We start from the raw sequence: 14,546 nt of genomic DNA on the forward strand, positions 1-14,546 counted from the left end.
TAAATACCTTCTTCCAATTAAATTTCACATGATCCTATTTTGAATCCCATGCCACTTTCCTTGATGCCAGTTGCACACTTCCATCTACGTCAAACCTACTAACAAAAAACAGTACTTACAGTTTAACAGTTGCCATCCTTTCCATGTCAAACATTCCCTCCCATACAGCCTTGGCACTCGAGGCAAACATATTAGTTTGGATGCAGACTCTTTACAGCAATACACCAACACTCTCAATTCAGCCTAAAGTGGACATAATTATCCCAACAGCCTGGTTCAAAATCAGATTTCCCGGGCCATCACATCCCATCCTGGAACTGCTCATCCCTCCAAAGGACAACTTTGGAGTGCACCACTTGTCACCCAGTATTACCCTCGTCTTGAATGTATCAATCAGCTACTCCAACAAGGCCATGAGTTCCTAAAATCATGCCCTGAAACGAGATCCAAGGGTGTGTGAGATTTTGCCCACCACACCGAGAATAGCTTTTTGTCGCCCTCCCAATCTCTGTAACATCCTTGTCAGACCCTATGCTCCTTCTGCACCCATTTCCCTACCATACGGCTCCTACCCCTGTGACCACACCCACTGCAAAACTATGCACTCTCCTTCCACCACCTATTACAGGTCTGTAACTGGCAAAACATATACTATCAAAGAGAGAGACACCTGTGAAAAGAACACATCATATACCAGCCGTCACGTAAACACTGTTCGGCCTTTTACATTGGCATGGCTACCACCCAGTTATCAGTGAGGATGAATGAGCACTGGCGGAGGGTGCATACAGGCAACACACAATAGCCTGTTGCAGAGCACGCTGTACAACATGACAGTCATGACCTCGGTGCCTGTTCCACCACATGCAGCATCTGAATTCTTCCCTCAGATACGGTCTCTCAGAACTCCACAGGTGGGAACTAGCACTACAACATGTCCTCAGTTCTCATCATGTACCAGGTCTTAATTTTTAATTTATGATAATTCCTTTTGTCTCAAGAGTTGTTCACAGCAACTACTTCTTTCTTCACTCCATTTTAGTTTCCTACATATTTCATTTTCTGATTTGTCTATTTTTTTGCCATCTCCCCTCCCACCTCTGTTACATACAATTCACTTAGCTTTTCACTCTTATTAACACATTCACAATGTTTTAGTAGTAATCTCTGTCTTGCATATTACTCTGTCTTCCACCATTAGGCTTTCTGGTTTTCAAGTTGTGTCTGGTGCAGTCCCCATCAATCAGTCTTTCTTTCTCATCCTGTCTAGTAAGTCTCCCCTTCACCAAGGTCCTGGGTGACTTTTCTGAACTGCAACCCTCTTCCTAAGCCTTTCCATTCCGTTTCCTTCACCCCTCTTCTTTCGCCTTCAACTCTTCTGCCAGAAGATGGAGCCACTGGCTCTGGAAGCTTGTAAAATTTAAATCTTTTTGTGTGTGTGTTCTCCTGCCACCGCTTGGTGAGCAGAGTTATCTATCCGTTTATATTATCTACAAAGTAAAAGGAATCACCTTACCTGTCAAGCAATAGTATACTAATAATAACCAACAGATGCTCTTTGACTCCACATAGAAGTGTTCTCATACCTGAAATGATCATGTCACTTGCTTACCTCTCTCTGGACCAGTTATTGGGGCCTTTTCCTGTTCCATTCATGTATGGAGCTTAGGAAGAATGAATTTAAAAACACCTATGTATACACCATAATTAGTCTAATTTTGTCTTTGCAATCCCTACAGGAACAATACACAGCCCGTTGTAGCATATTCCTAAATTCACCACTTAAACTGGTTCTTGAAACTTACTAAGTAGACTTTCATGGTATAGTTTGCATCTAATTTCAAGCATTTTCCAGATCGCTTTCTTCAACATCTCCTTGATACTATCTTGTGGGTCAAATCACTCATACTCCCCTTCTTTGTAACACATTCAATGTCCTTGGTTTGTCCTATTTGGCAGTGTCCCATACACTTCAGCAAAATTCTAGCATTGGTGACACAAGTGATTTGTACGGTAGCTCCTTTGTAGCATCCCTAGTATTCTACCAATGAAGCTAAATCTGCCACCTTCTTTCACTATACCTGAGCCTACGTGACAGTGCTGTATCAAATGCCTACAAACTGTTACACTCAGGTATTTGTATGAGCTGACACATTGATATTATAGTCATAGGATTCTACATTTTTATGAAAAGCACAGATTACTATTCATCGTAAAGATGACACATTGATTTGCAGACAGGCACAATGAAAAGGCTTTTGCCACTGAACTTTTGGCCAATGCTTTCTTCAGAAAAGAAAATACACACATATACACAGAAGCATGCCTACATGATTGCTATCTCAAGCTGCAATGGTCAGACTGAAAGCCATACTGGCCGGAGATGGCAGCCATGTGTGGGTGAGGTGTGCTTGCCTGTGTGAATTTGTTTACGTTTTCTTTTTCTGAAGAAAGTTTTTCTGATGGCTCAGTATGTAAAAGTTTTTTTGCTGTGACTGTCTGCAACTCAATGTGTCCTCTACCCTTTTCATAACAATGTGGTGTACCAACCAGTTCTTTTCATTGGTTGGTTCTACATTTTTTACATGTTGCAAAGAGCAAAATGTTACATTGCTGAACATTTAAAGAAAGTTGCAATCTTGGCACCATTTTCAGACTTAACAAAATCTCATTGATGTGGAATCAGATCTGCCCTCAACTCCATTCCACAGAGAGCGTCCAAGATATCAAGGCAAGTTACAACAGCTGTGGGCCAGAAGGCAAGTTACAACAGTTGTGAGCCAGCTTACTTCAAGAGAGGATACATCAGTTTTATGACACCCCTCCCAAACGAATCAGTGCACAAATCCAGACCAGAGAGAATGTAATGGCTTACTGATAAGTAGGTTCATATACCAAGTTCTTTGTAAATTTGACTTGATTTTATAATCACTGATATCTCACCATGTATGCTCTCAAGCTGTGAAGTTTCACTTCATTACCTCCTCTGCTTTCGGGGCTTCACTTTTCTTTTTGTCAGGCAGTGTATTGTGCAGCTTTTTATCAGACAGTGCATTGTAGATATCCACATCTTCTGCAAAAAGTCTGAGGTTAATATTAATAGTGTCTGTCGCGTCATTAACGACACAGGAACTTAAGCTAAATGCCATCTTCAATTTGAGTGTGAATCTAACAATGGAAAGTCGAGGATGGAATGTAACAATATTATGAAAAGGAAAGCTGCTATTCACCATATAGCAGAGATGCTGAGCCACAGATAGGCACAACAAAAAGACTCTTATAATTAAAGCTTTTGGCCGTTAAGGCCTTCGTCAACAACAGACAAAATACACACACACACACACACACACACACACACACACACACACACACACACACACCCGCAGTCTCAGGCAACTGAAACCACACTGCAAGAAGCACCACCAGTGCACTATGTGAATGGCAACTGGCTGAGGTGAAGGAGGAGGTTGGGGCAAGGAGGGATAGTATGGTGGGGGTGTCAGACAATGAAGTGCTGCAGTTTAGAAAGAGGGCAGGGGAGAGGAGGTGGGGAGCGAGGGGGGGGGGGGAGGGGGGAAGTAGTGGAAAAGAAGATAAATAAAAGACTGATGGCTGTGTAGTGCTGGAATGGGAACAGGGAAGAGGCTGGATGGGTGAGGACAGTGACTAACGAAGGCTGAGGCCAGGACGGTTAGGGAACACAGGATATATTGCAAGGAAAGTTCCCACCTGTGCAACTCAGAAAACCTGGTGTTGGTAGGAAGGAAGGATCCATATGACATAGGCTGTGAAGCAGACACTGAAATGAAAGATATCATTTTTGGCAGCGTGTTCAGCAACAGTGTGGCCCACTTGTTTCTTGGCCACAGTTTGTCAGTGGCCATCCATGCGGACAGACAGCTTGTTGGTTGTCGTGCCTACATAGAAAGCAGCACAGTGGTTGTAGCTTAGCTTGTGGATTACAAGAAGGTAGCCCTGCCTTTGATGGGATAGGTAATGTTAGTGACCAGACTGGAGTAGGTGGAGGTGGGAGGATGTATGGGACAGGCCTTGTATCTAAGTCTATTACAGGGGTATGAGCCATGAGGGAAGGGGTTGGAAGCAGGAGTTCTGTAAGGATGGACAAGTGTACTGTGTAGGTTTGGTGGACAGCGGAATACCACCGTGGGAGGGGTGGGAAGGATAAAGGGATATTTCTCATTTCAGGGCACAAGAGGTAAACATAACCCTGGCGGAGAATGTAATTAAGTTGCTCCAGTCCTGAGTGGTACTGAGTTACGAGGGGAATGCTCCTCTGTGGCTGGACGGTGGAGTTTGGAAGGTGGTGGGAGGCTGGAAGGATAAGGCACGGGAGATTTGTTTTTGTACACGGTTGGGAGGATAATTACAGTCAGTGAAGGCTTCAGTGAGACCCTCAGCATATTTCGAGAGGGACTGCTAGTCACTGCAGATGAAACAACCATGGGTGGCTAGGCTGTATGGAAGGGACTTGTTGATATGGAATGGGTGGCAGCTGTCAAAGTGGAGGTACTGCTGGTGGTTAGTAGCTTATGGACAGAGGTACTGATGTAGCCATCTTTGAGGTGAGGTCAACATCTAGGAAGGTGGTTTGATGGGTTGAGTAGGAGAAGGTGAAGCAAATGGGGAGAACTTGTTGAGGTCTGGAGGAATGTGGATAGGGTGTCCTCACCTTCAATCCAAATAGCAAAGATGTCATTAATGAATCTTGACCAGGTGATGGATTTAGGGTTCTGAGTTTTTAGGAAGGATTCCTCCAGATGCATAGGTTGGCATAGGATGGTGCCATGCAGATGCCTAAAGCAATACCCCGGATTTGTTTATAAGTAATGCCTTCAAAGGAGAAGTAATTGTGGGTGAGGATGTAATTGGTCATGGCGACTAGGAAGGAGGTTGTTGGTTTGAAACCTGTAGGTCGTTGGGAAAGGTGGTGTTCAACAGTGGTAAGCTTGTGGGCATTAGGAAAGTTAGTGTACAGGGAGGTGGCATCAATAGTGATGAGCAGGGCACTGTGTAGTAACAGGACAGGAACTGTGGAGAGTCGGTGGAGGAAATGGTGGAGTATCTTTTCTCTAAGAGGGTAGCTTCCGAGTGATAGATTGAAAATGTTGGTCTACGAGAGCAGAGGTGCTCTCAGTGGGGGTACAGTAACCAACCACAATGGGGCATCCTGGATGGTTAGGTTTATGGATTTTAGGAAGTACGTGGAAGGTGTGGGGAATGGCAGGGGGGAGTAGAGAGATGGACTCCAGGGAGAGGTTCTGGGATCGACCTATGGATTCGAAAAGTGACTGGACATCCTGCTGGATTTCTGGAATTGAGTCACTGTGGCAAGGTTTGTAGGTGGAAGTATCGGACAACTGGTGGAGTCCTCCTGCCATGTAATCATTGCAGTCTGGAAGAACAGTGGTGGAGCCTTTGTCTGCAGGTAGGATTATAAGGTCGTGATCAGTTTTTAGATGGTGCACAGTGGTTCTTTCTGCAGATGTAAGGTTAGTTTGTATGTTGAGGGATTTGGGGAATGATGGTATTTCTCTCCTTTTCCACTACTCCCCCCCTCCCCTGCCCTCTGTCTAATTTACCTGCCACCCCCACCATACTATTCCTCCCCCGCATTACCCCCACCGAGTCGCCGCTGACGAAGGCCGTAACAGCCGAAAGCTTTGAGTGTGAATCTATGTGATTTACATCTTTCTGATTGAAACATCACAGTTTTATGTTGCCGCCTTTTGCTGCTGTTTTGTAATACAAATGCCTAAATGTTGAAATAAATGCCTCTGTTGTCTCTGTAAAAGGAGATAACACAAAGAATGGGTTTTAATTACTGTTTGGTTTTACTTGGCTTGATATCAGATTATACTTCCTTCAAAAGCAACATTCAGTGCCGGAGCTGAAATACTGTTTTGCTACTGTCCTAAATTTCTTGTTCTTTCAGGTTTCATTGCGACACTTGTGCGAATTAGCTAGTAGCATGCCAAATTTCAGTGTTCCTTTATACAATAAATTGCAAAGTTACATTATGTGAGCAGTCGGTGAACTATGAAAAGAAATATTTTCCTATCAATCCAACCAAACACAAAAATGCACTTTCCAAGATTACCGGGAAGATGACATGTTTGTTTTCTACAGCTATAGCAGCATCGATTTGAAAATTGCAGTTTTCATTCAGCTTACGTAAAGCTTTTATTAATGCTGGAATCCTTCTGTGGAGACTACGGAATCCTATATTAAGACAGTTTTTGGATAAGTATACGGACAAATCTGTGCCCAATTAGTCAAGTTTGTGAAAATGTTACTGAAGTGAATGTCATCATGAGAATGGCGGGAGGGATATTATCTGGTTTCCAATCAGTGAGTTAACTGGTTCTAAGGATATTTTTATTGCCGATGTCATTGTTTCATCATTAGAACCTTCAGAAGGTGCATAAATAAAAGCATTCCTGCTTACAATAGTGTCTGGAAAAAATTAACAATCCAACTACTGTACAGTTATTTATCAGTTCAATACAGTCAATGCAGCCTGCAGAAATTCAATACAACAATATATTATTTTTCATCACAGATGTTGTGCCATACCTTAAAGATTGGGATAACTTTAGAAGTGCTATTTCCAAACAGTCTTCACATGGCATGCATAGCACATAGTTTCTACAGGATGTCAGAAGAGATACAGAACTTGTTTTTGGATGCTGACAATCTGATTTTCAATATTACCAAGATCTTTGTGAAAGCCCCACAAAGAACTCAGATTTGAAGACACTATGCCAGATATAAGTCTACCCATTCAATCCATCATAACAAGATGGGGAAGACTGGTTTCAACACCAGTTTGGTACACTTTCTGCTATAGCTAAGGTGGTCATTGTTCTGGAGGACGGATATCATCAATTATAGCATCAAAGAAACATTTCAAATCTTTGGAAGAAGAAATGACTTAACTTTCATTGCAGTCTAGTTCAGTTTTCTGCCACATGTGATCTACCAGCTTCAAGAAGCAGGGCAGCCTTTGCCAAAGTCTAAGAAATTTGTGAATGATGTGAAGATTGAAGAGGATGCCAGGAAAAAGGGGTTCATTAGTCAGGGAAAAGTGTAAAATGTTGTTTCCAAAAAATCTTGATCTTGACAAACTTGGAAACATTTCAAAAATTCTACCAGGTACCATTTATTCCAGTAGAAATAGACCCTTCATTACCTTAAGTTTTATATTTGCTCCAGTTACCTCCACAGATTATCGAAGGCCATTTTCCCAGACAGAGGAAAGTCCAGAAAATTTTTAAAAAGCATATGATTATCAATCACAAATAATAAGACAATTGGGCAGTGCAATGCATAGGCTTTCAAGCAGCATTTTCATTTTTCTGTCAAGTGCAATTAAAATTTTGTGTAAAACTATAAAGTTAGTCTAAAAATATAATACAACACAGTGTTGACATCAATATGCTTGATTTGTGATTATCTGAATTGTGCAATCTTGTAAATAAATATGGAAGTTTTTCCAACACTACCTATTTGAGCTGTTTATAATGCCTTTTTGCCTACCTATTTTAACAACTTATAATCCCTAAATTTCTGGTCTCTTGTCAATAACATACATAATGAACAGCATGGTCCCAGCACATTTTCCTGGGTAACAATGGTAGTTACTTCTAAATCTGTCGATGACTCCTCATTCGATAAAACATGCTACATCTCTTCCCACCAAAAAATCTCAACCCACACAAATTTCACTTCATACCCATATCGTAGTATGTTCGATAAGAAGCATATGTGTGCCTTTCTGGAAGTTGGAAAACAGTGCATGAACCTGACTATTTTGATCCATTGGTTTCAGGATGTCATATGAGAAAAGTGCGATTTGTGTTGTGCATTTACTACTTTTCCAGAATCCGTGCTGGCTGGTAGAGAGATCATCATTCTATTTAAGATGCCTCATTACATTTGAGCTTAGAATATATTATAAGATACTACAACAAATCAAATTCAAGGATTTTCAATGGTAGTTCTGTGGATCACTTCCACTGCCCTTCTTGTAGCAAGGTGTGACCTGTACTTTCTTACAACCACTTGGCACACTATATTATGATTAAAAGAGGGACTAACACAGGCACAAATTCTGTGTTCCATTGTGCCCTGGTGCTTTGTTAAATTTTAAAAATTACAGCTATTTCTCTATGTTACTGACACTCATATGCAGTTTGGGCACATGAAAGTAAATAGGTGTCTTGTGTATTAAGTACTTAAACTACTTTCTGAAAACAATATTTTGTCATTTAGAGTTTTAAATTTTGTGGATCTGTTACGCGGTGCATTTCTCATGAATTTAACTTGAAAATCTTCTCCAAAGTTGAAACTGGCTTGTAGTTATACACTAAACATTAGGTTTTGCAAACAGAATATGAAGAATAAAGTCATGCTTCAATATTAAACAAAAAACTTCAGATAATTAATACAAAAATTATAACAGATCTGTTCTCAATAAGGCACACAATATCTACAGCCAGATAAAAGCCATCTGTAGACTTTTTCATGTAATATGGTCTACAGCTATACATATCCAATTTGCTCCAACATGTTTTAGTGTCATCTACTCACCTTCCATTCATTCGGTTGCACATCCTGCCACTTTCATTTAATTATCACTGCAGTCATAATTAAGTACTCTGCTTCCTCTGTTCTCTGATCCACTTGTGTATGTTTCTGGATCTCCTAGTATCATTTGTTTATTTCAGACATTGCAAATGATAAACACTGCTCACTTGTGTGTGACATATTCAATGCACTTACTGATAAATCGTTGAGGGACATTTTGCCATACATCATCAACAATGGGAACCTCCAGCTCTGTAAAAACCTGAGAGAAGTAATGATTTAACTGCCATATGTCTCTGGAGCAGCTCAAATGAACTCTTTCATACACCTCACAAAAGACAAAATACCAGTTTGGATGAGAATGTGTGCATACTATGAGGGTACAGAACTCATGTGAATCTAATCCAGGAGTTTTCTCATAAACATTAGAGGTGTGACATCTTCTGTATCTTTATCACCTACATATCAGCACGCTTATTAAAACTCATTTTACTGTTAGCTGTTATAATAATAAAACTTGTTATTTATTTGTGAAAGATACTCTCTGTGTGTTTAAATATTAGTTTGATATTTTGTTTGAGGTACTCCTTGCGGGCCATGGGACAGGAGTAAGACTGCAGAAATCTCTCAGTCACAGCAGGTGCTGCACGGAGCCTTCAATGCTGTATGGAGTGCCAAGGAGGACCTCAGAGTACTCTTATTACCATATAAAACCATAGATGAGCAAGTTAACAACATAAATTAAGAACAAAGAAATTTTTATATAAAGTTAGTTGTTAGGTTAGCACAAGTATGACAACTGCTCAAACCAGATATATGTACTTATGTATTCCATTAAACATTCAATGAGATTTGCAAATATAAGGATAATTTTATGTATTAGAAGTCAAAAGATAAGAAAATACTAATATTCATTAGGATTAAAGGAGAATTATAGAATTGACAATGTTGAAAAGTGAAGCAGCAGTAATCAGATAAATGAATTACAAAAGAAGTCCAATTAAGAAGGGTTTAATGTCCCATTGAAGTCTAGGGCATTAGAGGCAGAGCACAAGCTCGTATTGTTTCAAGGATGGGGAAAGGAAATCTGCCATGCTCTTTCAAAGGAAGCATCTCTATATTCCAGAAAACCTAAATCAGGATGGCCAGATGCAGATTTAAATCTTAGTCCCTGCCCCCCCCCCCCCCCACCACCTCCTGAATGTGGGCCCAGTGTGCTAACCACTGCGCCTCTCCTCTTGTTCCAATTTTGATGTATATTACACAATTGTTGTTTTCAAAAATCCAAAAACTAGATGAGACTTATTGAAAAGCAAATACCAATCACTTCAATTTTCACTTTGATCTTGGAAAAATTTCACCTATCAATTAATTTGCTGGTGCTTATTCCCTCTAATATCTATTTCATTGCCAAGATATTGGGTTGTCTCATTCACAAACTTTACACTCCACATTCTCTCCAATCGTTAAGCTTAAAAGTAAATCAGAAAACAAAATATGGTTTCATTTATTGTGCTCTCACATTAGTGTTCCACACCCGCTGTTGCTGCACATTAGAATGTTGTGCTGTTAATGTTCATACACTAGACAGACAGACAGGTAGAGAGAAGGAGATTGAAGGAGGGTGGGAAGAGGGAAGGGGGGAGTTGGAGAGGGTGGCAAGAGAGGAAGGGGGGAGTTGGAGAGGGTGGCAAGAGAGAAAGGGGGGAGTTGGGGAGGGTGGGAAGACGGAAGGGGGGAGTTGGGGAGGGTGGGAAGACGGAAGGGGGGAGTTGGGGAGGGTGGGAAGAGGGGAGGGGGGAGTTGGGGAGGGTGGGAAGAGGGGAGGGGGGAGTTGGGGAGGGTGGGAAGAGGGAAGGGGGGAGTTGGGGAGGGTGGGAAGAGGGAAGGGGGGAGGGGGGAGGGGGGAGTTGGGGAGGGTGGGAAGAGGGAAGGGGGGAGTTGGGGAGGGTGGGAAGAGGGAAGGGGGGAGTTGGGGAGGGTGGGAAGAGGGGAGGGGGGAGTTGGGGAGGGTGGGAAGAGGGAAGGGGGGAGTTGGGGAGGGTGGGAATAGGGAAGGGGGGGAGGTGGGAAGGGAGGGGGGAGGTGGGAAGGGAGGGAGGGGGGGGAGAGAGGGAGCTTAACTGAGTTTAATGTTGTTTATGTGAATGCTTACCACTTAATGTCTTAACTATGTAGTGACTGGTTGTCTTTGTTCCTTCCACAGTTTTATTCCACCTAGAACTTTCCAATAGCCTATGAGTCAGCCTTTCAACATGTACTGTAAACAATAATAGACTTACCGGAATGAGATATTCACTCTGCAGTGGAACGTGTGTTGATATAAAACTTCCTGCAGCAAGAAAATCTCATTCTGCAAACATTCTTCAGGTTGTGTCTAAGCCATGTCTCCACAATATCCTTTCTTTCAGGAGTGCAAGTCTTGCATGAGAGCTGCTGTGAAGTTTGGAAGGTAGGATATGAGGTATTGGTGGAAGTAAAGATGTGTGGATGGGTCGTGACTCGTGGTGATAAATTCCTATGGGACTAAACTACTGAGGTCATCGGTCCCTAGGCTTACACACTACTCAATGCAACTTAAACCAACTTACACTAAGAACATCACAACGAATGCCTGAGGGAGGACTCGAACCTCCGACAGGGTGAGCTGCGTGAACCGTGGCAAGGCGCCTTGGACTGCGCGTCATGAGTCATGCCTGGATGCTTGGGTGTATCAGTTGGTAGTGCACTTGGCCAAAAAAGGCAAATGTCTTGCATTTGAGTCTCAGTCGGCAGGAAGTTATTATCTACCAGGAAATTTAATACAGAACTCTTTTTCCACAATTTCACCTTATCCACACAATATTCCTGTCTGTAAAATTATGACATTACTAGAAACATAAATATCAGAGGGTTCAAGTTGACAAGGTAAAATAAATTCCATACAACTTTCAGAATCACGGTTAAGATTTTTACTTAATAAACTGACTTGTGTTTGTTTCACTGATGATTCAAAAATGTAAATATTAAATTTTCACCAAGTATTAATCAAACCATTACTCTCACTGTCAAGTTAACTTGTTTGATCTAGATCAAAAGACATTTTGTCAATAATTGTTTTCCAACAAAAATAAATTTTCAAGATGTTTGTTTCTCTGATTCTAGTCAAATCTAACAACCAGTATCTAAATCACTGATGGAAACTTCTTATAAATCATGTTAAACTCAATAAATAATGGCTTTCACATGATTACACACAGGATACCACATACAGCAAACATCTGGGATACTCTAATTCCATAAACATATATGTTTATGTGATTCACTGTTAAATTCTGTTCTTGATGAAGTTTTCAAGCTCAAAACAGATGTGACAAGATGAAAAGAGGCAGAAATTCATTGTACAGAAGTAGCCCTTCATCATTATCATTGTGTACATACTAATCTTTAAATACTAAATATGTGTTGGGGATAAAATAATCTCAGATTTTTTGCAGCACCTTAAATTCCAATTACAGAAGACTAAAAATTACAGAATAATGTTTCCTTTTTTTGTAGATTAGAAATGTTACATAACTGTTTATAGAGTGTAGAGAGTAGTAAATAAAGGGGTACAATGATCTTTGAGTCTGTGTGAAAAATTCCTCTTAGTGAAAAACACAAGCAACAAAAATTTGCACCTTTTCCTTCTAATTATTTCTGAAACTATCTGTTTGTATAACACTAATTAAAAGTATTTCTTCTAGAACAGATGTGTCAGAACAGTGATCAGTGTCAAGACAGGGCAAGGAAAGACAACAGAAGATCCGGGCAAAATGCTTCAAAGAACAATTCAAACTATATGTACAAGTAGTACCCTACTTATTGTAAGTCTATTTATTTCTTTTGGGATATTGGGTTTTTTTATCCGATATTAATCCTGTACACACATTCAAGCACAAACACGACACACGTCATTATCAGATGTGAAGTCCAACCACACCACCTCACTGGATGGTATAGAGCAGTTGAGCTAGCTTCTGTTTTAAATAATTAAAGAATGTGGATTTAAATTTGATAACAGCAATGGAAGTTCCTGGAAGAAGCAATACATAAAGTAAGGGAAAGGCAACCACTCACCTAGAGCAGATCAATGCATGGAGCTCAGAAACATGTAACAGAAAACAAGCATTCACACTAGTTTTCGAGCAATAGCTTTTTTTTCTAGCTCAAGTGCACAGGCAGTCACACATACAATCACACATACACCTACACACAAACTCCTGTGCCACGGCAAGTGTCTCCCAAAGAGCTAGTGCTCAAAAGTTAGTGTGAATGCTGTTTTCTGTTCTATGTTTCAGCACTCTACACATAAATCTGCTGTGAGTGGCTGCCGTTCCTTGTTTTATGGATATGCCTACTAAGCTCTCGTAACAAAGAATAACTGTTATATGTCTTTATCTAAGCTAGTCAGCTTTGAATTATTCTTGAGCATCTATCACTATAATGCAATTTGGGCAGATCGCTAACTGAAGTGGCATTATTTCCTTTCATTACACGTATGCCAAATACCACAATTTCCCCACTAGTTATGTCACCGAATTCCTTATATTCCTATCTATCAAAATTTAGTTGCTCTTTCTGAAATCTCTAATTGATGGCCAGCATAATGTGTGTAGTAAAAAGAATAAAAATATGTATATTTTTTTTGTTGATGGATGGGTTTTACAGAGACAGGCTATTACAGTATCCTTACAAAAATGAAAATAAGCATGATGCTGAATGGATTGGAAATGCTAGCTTCTCATTTACCTAAATTTGTGTCATTACTGCATAACTTCTGGACCAGCCCCATAATATAGGCTTTTACTCTGCAGCAGCCAAGTGCACAACATGTTTACAACTTGAATGTTTAAAAACAATAGTTTCAATTGTTATGCATGATATCATTCATTGATCAATGAATTCTCTCTACAATTCTCTGATGCTTCCCTCTTCTTTAAAGTATATTGTTTTCCCTCCTTATCTGTTTCCGTCATTTTGCATGGCAGTATGTGGTGCCACTATTGTGCTTTCATATCAATAACATTACTGTTATTCTTTCAGTACACAATTACCTCTACATATATTCTACCAAAGATAAAATGGGCGAGTGTAAAAGGGAGAAGATAGGGATTTTTTTTCTTTTGTACGATGATGTTTAGGCCTATTATAGCAGATTCCAGTTCCTCAAATATTTCTTCCTTGTTTCCACTGAATTCGCTAATAATCTTTTGCGCTTTTTATATTATATAGTAGTTACTCAAGCTGGAAAACATAACAGAAATAAATTGTCACATATCATGACAAACTTTGTGGGTGAGGCTACAGCCGTAACATTTTAGTCTGCAAACCAAACATATCGCTCAAAAATGAACAAAACACTTGCTATCAACATAAACTAGCGTGAAGTTTATAGTAACAAGCTTGGGATGGATAGATTCCACATTAACGGTTTAAATATTGGTTGAAGAAAATAACTCAAACATGAAACTGATTTCCAGTAATGAATTAGCTCAGTAATCACCAGCAAATATGTTGGGAAGAAGTTACAAAGCAAAGGAAGCTAGCAGTAACTAACAACGCAAATCTTTCTTGTGGATAGTTAGTTCGATATAACCCCGCAATTTTATTTTGCAAAGTGCGCAGATGCGTTTCAGATAATAGCTTTCTATAAACTGCTTCAAATACAACTAAATAATAGAATATTCATATTTCTGGTTTGATGAAGCCGTAAACGCTGCTTTTTCCTCTTTATTGTGATTTAGTTTTCTTTGAAGACTCCTGGCCTGCCCCCTTCTCCCCGTTGATCGTAAAGGCACATACGACGGATTACTGCTTGTATCCAACACCACAAGGCTGCCAGTACGCGAGCGGTTCCTGATCTTGTGAAGATCCGTCCCCGAGCGACAAGTAGCGCGGAACGAGAACAGTGACAACAC

General features: G+C 40.4%; 1 protein-coding gene across 2 annotated transcripts in view; it reads right to left on the reverse strand.

Moving 5' to 3' along the window:
- Positions 1–14,546, reverse strand: part of LOC126266593 (ankyrin repeat domain-containing protein 11-like) — a 323,390-nt gene that overhangs the window by 308,344 nt on the left and 500 nt on the right. The window lies entirely within an intron of this gene.

The sequence above is a fragment of the Schistocerca gregaria genome, chromosome 4 (assembly GCF_023897955.1).
Source record: "Schistocerca gregaria isolate iqSchGreg1 chromosome 4, iqSchGreg1.2, whole genome shotgun sequence".
Classification (NCBI taxonomy): domain Eukaryota; kingdom Metazoa; phylum Arthropoda; class Insecta; order Orthoptera; family Acrididae; genus Schistocerca; species Schistocerca gregaria.